Source organism: Canis aureus, chromosome 36 (genome assembly GCF_053574225.1).
Source record: "Canis aureus isolate CA01 chromosome 36, VMU_Caureus_v.1.0, whole genome shotgun sequence".
NCBI classification, from domain to species: domain Eukaryota; kingdom Metazoa; phylum Chordata; class Mammalia; order Carnivora; family Canidae; genus Canis; species Canis aureus.
Genome location: NC_135646.1, coordinates 12,781,828 through 12,787,871, shown reverse-complemented (window position 1 = coordinate 12,787,871; position 6,044 = coordinate 12,781,828). Strand labels below are relative to the sequence as shown.

The following is a 6,044-nucleotide window of genomic DNA, read 5'->3' as shown; positions in this document are numbered from 1 at the left end:
CTATCTCTCGAATGCTTTTTTTTCCCATACCAGGGAGGGAAGATATATTTTTTATCTAAGTGGCCAGAGAAATAAAGAGAGAAAAGGACTTTAATTATCAATATGATGTGAATTTTAGTGGGTAACTTGAAAAATTTTCCTTTTCTGTCTTTGGGTTTCTCAGTTTGCAGAGCTAGATTCTCATATTAAGAAGCATGATTAACCAATGTACCATCTTCACTTCTGTTCTTTTAACTTGTGAGGTATTTAATTAATGAGTACTTATTAATTTAAAAAAAGCCCAAATACAAAATAAACCAAAACAAAACTTCCCTGAAAATTCAGTAGCTAGCTTGGGTTTTTAAAAAGCACATTTATACATTAGATAATTAGATATATGAGTGTGTGTATATGTATATGAATATATATGTATTTATATATGTAAGTATATATGGATAAATGCACACATTTATATTCTAAGTGTTAAATATTGTTGTGTTTAAAGATATAGATTTATTATCCATTTTTTTGGTCTGATAGAGAAGCATTCCCCAATTTGGGAAAGGTCGCTATTCCTGTCCATATATTACAACTAAGAGACATTTTGACTCTCATATTAGCAATAATTCCCACTTAAGTCACATCTGGCCCGTGGTATCCAGTCTCCTTATCACTTGGGGTGGGCTGCTCTACTGAATTATATTATCTACATAGGTTCAGAAGAAGCGTTTTTATTAGCTCTTTCTTTTGCTGCCCCACACCAAGGACTCAATCATTACCTACATTAGCTGTTGGTACTCATTTCTTACATAAAGGATGGTCAGGAGAGTCTGAACACATTTTACTTCAGTATATTGTGTGTCTTAAATATAAATACTTAGAATTTTTAAAAGAATGTTATGTTTTATAATAGAAACACTATTTTTTTTTTAAATAGCAGAAATGTATCCACCAATTTGTTTTCCTTTAGGCTATCAAAGGATAACTTGGGTTTTTCTGCAATTGCTGAGTGATGGATAAACTCTTACTTTAATTCACTGCCTATCTTAATACTTTGCTCCATGTGTAGAAATCCTTTAAAATCTATGACAGGCTTACATGTGAAAGGGTTTTTTGTCCTCTGAGAAAAAAAAATTGAAATAAGGACACTTTATTTCATGTTAAGGAGGGAAATAGCTTGATCTCACTATATATCTAAATTCCTTTGTGTTACCAGTTACATATCTTCGATTTCTGAATTCATAGAAGTAAATATGTTGGCATAGAACTTTGTACTTGAAGAGTAGAGCTCACAAGTGTACAGATGCCATTTATATCATTCCAAGGGTATACGATATGGACATGATATTACTATTAATATTAACCTCGATCATGTTGTTGAGGCAGTGTTTGTCAGGTTCCTCCTCAAAACCCAATACCTAATCTAATCATGAGAAGAATATCAATAAAGCCCAAACTGAGGAACATTCTACAAAATTTCTGACAAGTATTTTTAATAATTGTCAAGATTATGGAAACCAAGGAAAAACTGAGAAACGGTGACAGACTAGAGGGGCCTAAGGGACATGATGGGTGAATGTAATGCAGTGTCCTAGATGGAAGCCTGGAATAAGAAAAGAACATTAGGTAGAAACTAAGGAAATATGAATAAAGCATTGACTTTTCTTTTTGCTACTAATTGTGTATCAATATTGGTTTATTGTGACAAATGTACCATACTTCAGTAAGATGTTAATATTAAAAAAATTGGGCGTGGAGCGCATGGGAACTTTCCTCAACTTTTCTGTAAGTCTAGAACTATTCTAAAATAAAAAAAAAATAATGAAAAAAAAGTCTAAAAAATGTAAAAGCAAGTCACCCTGAAACAAATAAAAGAGACGTAAAGTCTCCTTCCCATTTAGTCAATATTCCTTGTGGTTTAGTCAGGTATAATATAGAAGGAAAATCTAAATGTATTCACAGTTTACAACACTGAGGACTTTTAAAAAAACATTAGTCCTACTCGACATAATGCATATGTTGCTTGGCTAGGTGTTATTTCTTATGTAGTAATTATATATGGAAAAGAAGAATCTAGAGGCTTTCTGCAACTATGATCCTGAGCAATTTAATATGGTAGTCAGAATCAAAGGGAAATTACTGTCTTGACCCCTCCTTTTTATAGGACTTACTTATAGGGAGAAAGAAAGGGAACAGCTGAGGAATCATGCTCTCAATGACAGCTGATGACCTCTGCCCCCACATCTTCCAAGTGTTCCTCATGCTTAACTGTACCATTTGCTGTATAAGATTTTTTAGGTGTTTACCAAAATGCAGGGGAATAGCAGAGAAGGGACAAGTTTATTACTAAAGGTGGCTTATCATATTCTACCTTCTAATTTCTTTGTGTTTTTTTCTTTCAAGATTTGTCACACGTTAATCTGTTTCTTGTTTGATAGTGTAGGTTTGTAGGTTCTTTTGGCTAAGGTAAAATACTTGTTTTATGTTAACTATACTGTAATTAAAGTTAACTTAAATAATAAATAAACAAACAAACAAACAAACAAATAAATAAATATATAAAACTTGTATTTTATTTGGAGAGGCTAGATCTGGTGAATGAGAACAACCAGTATTTCTCCTTCGTTTTACTGGTCCTTTCACAGTCTAACATGGTTAACCACTGCCCAGATAACCACAGGGCCTGATTTATTCCACACATATTGACAATCTATTATATTCTAGGTCCTGTTATGATAGGCTTTAGGATTAGCACATAAACAAAACAGATTGGGTTCCTGTTCTCTTGGAGATCAGGGGCTGTAAAAGACAACAATCAACTACATGAAATGATTGCGAATTGTCACAAGGACAGACATACTCATTTTATTGCACACTTCGCTTTACTGTGCTTCATAGATATTGTGTGTGTGTTTTCTTTATACAAATTGAAGGTTTATGGTAATCCTGTGTCGAGCAAGTCTACTGGTGCCATGTTTTCCAACAGAATTTACTCACTGAATGTCTCTGTGTCATGTTTTCATGATTCTCACAATATTTTTAACGTTTTCATCATTATTATTTTATTTATTATGGTGATCTGTGTTCAGTGATTTTTTAGCAATACAGTATTTTCCAATTACTTTCCAACAAAGTATTTCTCATTTTTAAAAAACTTAATAGACTGCAGTGGAGCATAAAGATAACTGTCATATGCACCAGGAGACAAAAAAAAATCCATTTGACTCACTTTGTAGTGATGTTTGCTTTATTTTGGTGGTCTGGAACCAAACCAGCAACATCTCTGAGCTATGCCTTTAATACAAAGAAAAGAAACACAGTGCTGTGAAAGTAATAACTTGAGGTAGAGTTTACTCACTTTATATAGGCATTTCAGAGGAGGTCCCATTCAGCTTAGAAAGAGACTCTTTCCTGGTATTTGGCTTATCCTTTCAGATTTCCTGAGAACTTTACTTAGAGAGGAAATAATGATAGTACATAATTTGCAATTGTATGTAATTTAAATGTTAACAAAATGCGTTCAAAATGTATAATGAAAGAAAAGTAAAATGTATATACCCTTCAAGTCAGCAATTCCAATTCTTCATAATTAGTAATATTTCTTCACCTTGGTTGCATATTAAAATTACTTGGGGAGATTTTATTAAATACTCATGCCTGGGCTCTACTCCCAGATTCTGGTATAACTAGTCTAGTGGAGGGAGGGGCTAGAGAGCATAGGTAGCAGTATTTTTGAAAGCTCTTCAGATGATTTTAATGTAAAGCCAGATTTGAGAAACACTAACCATAAATACTCACACCTATGAACAGGAGTCTGAACAAGAATGGTACTACAGTATTATTTTTCATAGGAAGATCACAACATGAATGCTTGTCAGTAAAAGTTGGTTAAATTGGACATGGTATGCATGTTTTTTTTCTATACATATACATATACATATACATATACATATACATATATATACATATACATATAATTCTATGGAATAATGAAGTAGCCCAATATATCCCAGTATGGAAAGATCTGTAAGACATGAAAATAGCAAGTTGCAGAATATTATGTATAGTTTGATCCACATGTATAAATATACTCACAAAAATCCATGTAATTCTATACGCATATATGATGCATGTCTGTGTTGGCTACTCCTCAGATACTTGAGAAAGGAGTTATGGGAACTTCAGAAAGACCCAAGCAGAGTGTAGATTTAGGGTCAGTAGGGAAAGACTAGGAAGACTAACTCCTATTATTCCTTGGAACCATGAAGCATGATGTCAAGATTTAGGTTATGAATTGAAAATGATGTCACTATGTTTCCGAAAATGTCCATGGCTAAGTGTGTTGCAGTGGAAAGGTGATATCTGAAAATGGCTTGGGATCTGGAAGGAGAAGGTACAGGGACTCGCTTTCACAATCTTGCTCATTGTTATGCTCTTCCTTTAATAGTACTGTCCCTTCCTTTCCACTTTTTCTCAGTTATGCCCAATTTGTGGATTTCCGGGATACATACTTGACACACACACACACACACACACACACACACACACACACACCCTACAAGGACTCACAAGCTCACTGACACACACACACCTTGCAGAGAAACACAGACTCAATGACACACATACACACACACACCCAACAAAGACTCACAGGCTCACTGACGCACATGCAAGACTCACAGACTGGTTGGCATGTACATGCATAGCGCACACACACACACATCTACATCTTTCTTTGACAACCAAATATAGCACTGGAGAATTAGATTGTGATAACAGCTTCTTATTTATCAAAGGAGATGAGTTTTGAATATGATTGTGATGTGAAAAATAGTAATCTATGTAGATTCACAGCATCTTTCCACAGCATTTGTCAATTTGATGAAAGAGAAAATTTTCTGTGCAGCTTCTGTGAGGAATGCAGTTAAACAACCATGCTGCTCAGGGATTAGTAGGAAGGAAAGTGAGAGCTTTGGGGAGATCACTGTGGGGGACAGAGGTGCTGATGGAGAACCAAGATCATAGGACAGAGTTAGAAGCTTCCAGGAGTAAATAGAGACATTGAGGACTTGGGCATTTTGAATTACTATAGAGTAAGAGATGGCAGGAAATTGTGATAAAAGTCGTAGTGGACTAAATTCTTGGGGACTTCCTAAATGTTTTAGAGAGAGAGAGAGAGAGAGAGAGGTGAATAAAATGTAATCTTCTCTTTGTGCTGGATTTCTTTAATTGTGATAACACACAGGGTTGTGGCTGACACATATTCGATGCTCACAGTTTATGATGAATAGATAATTTTGGAGAATAACATGTAATTGTTTAAATGAGTTTTATCTGAAACCACAAGGAAAAGCAAAATGATTTAAATAAAAAATAAGTGTATCAATTAGCAAGTGAATAACTGGCAACAACTTTTAACAGAAGTTGTGGATTTTTATCTTAACATCAGGGCCATGAGCTGACTTGGAAATACTATTTCTCAGGTATAGGGGGTATCATTGCTGGACTTAGAGTCAGATCTTTCCATAAGCCATGGACAGAGTGTATGGACTGACTCTATGTTCCTATTTTGGTGATAATGCAGTATACAGAGCCTATTGTAATGTATCGCTATGTTTAGAGCAAGATGTTTTTGTTAAAGATGGATTACGTACTTTAGATATGGGATGGGTGAAAAAATATATAGGAATATATATGATTCTTGAAACAAATATATTAATGCAAATGTGTAGTAAAATTCCCAAGTGACTACTCATCAAATGCCAAGCATTTAGCATATACTAACACCTACCTTGGGTAGAGCCCTGCATACAGATCAGGAATATAACTAAATTAGGTTAAAAAATATTTTTTTTAAAGAGATGAAAAGGGGTGCCTGGGTGACTCAGTGGGTTAAGCATCTAACCCTTGATTTCGGCTCAGGTCATGATCTCAGGGTTGTGAGATTGAGCCCCGCATCAGGCTCACCCTGGGCATGAAAACTGCTTAAGATTCTCTCTCTCCCTCTCCCTCTGCTGTTCTCCCTTATACACTCTTGTGCACACTTGTACGCATTCTCTCTTTAA

General features: G+C 34.8%; 1 protein-coding gene across 3 annotated transcripts in view; it reads left to right on the top strand.

Moving 5' to 3' along the window:
* CPS1 (carbamoyl-phosphate synthase 1) overlaps positions 1–6,044 on the top strand; it is a 354,529-nt gene that overhangs the window by 95,393 nt on the left and 253,092 nt on the right. The gene's annotated exons all lie outside the window — the stretch shown is intronic.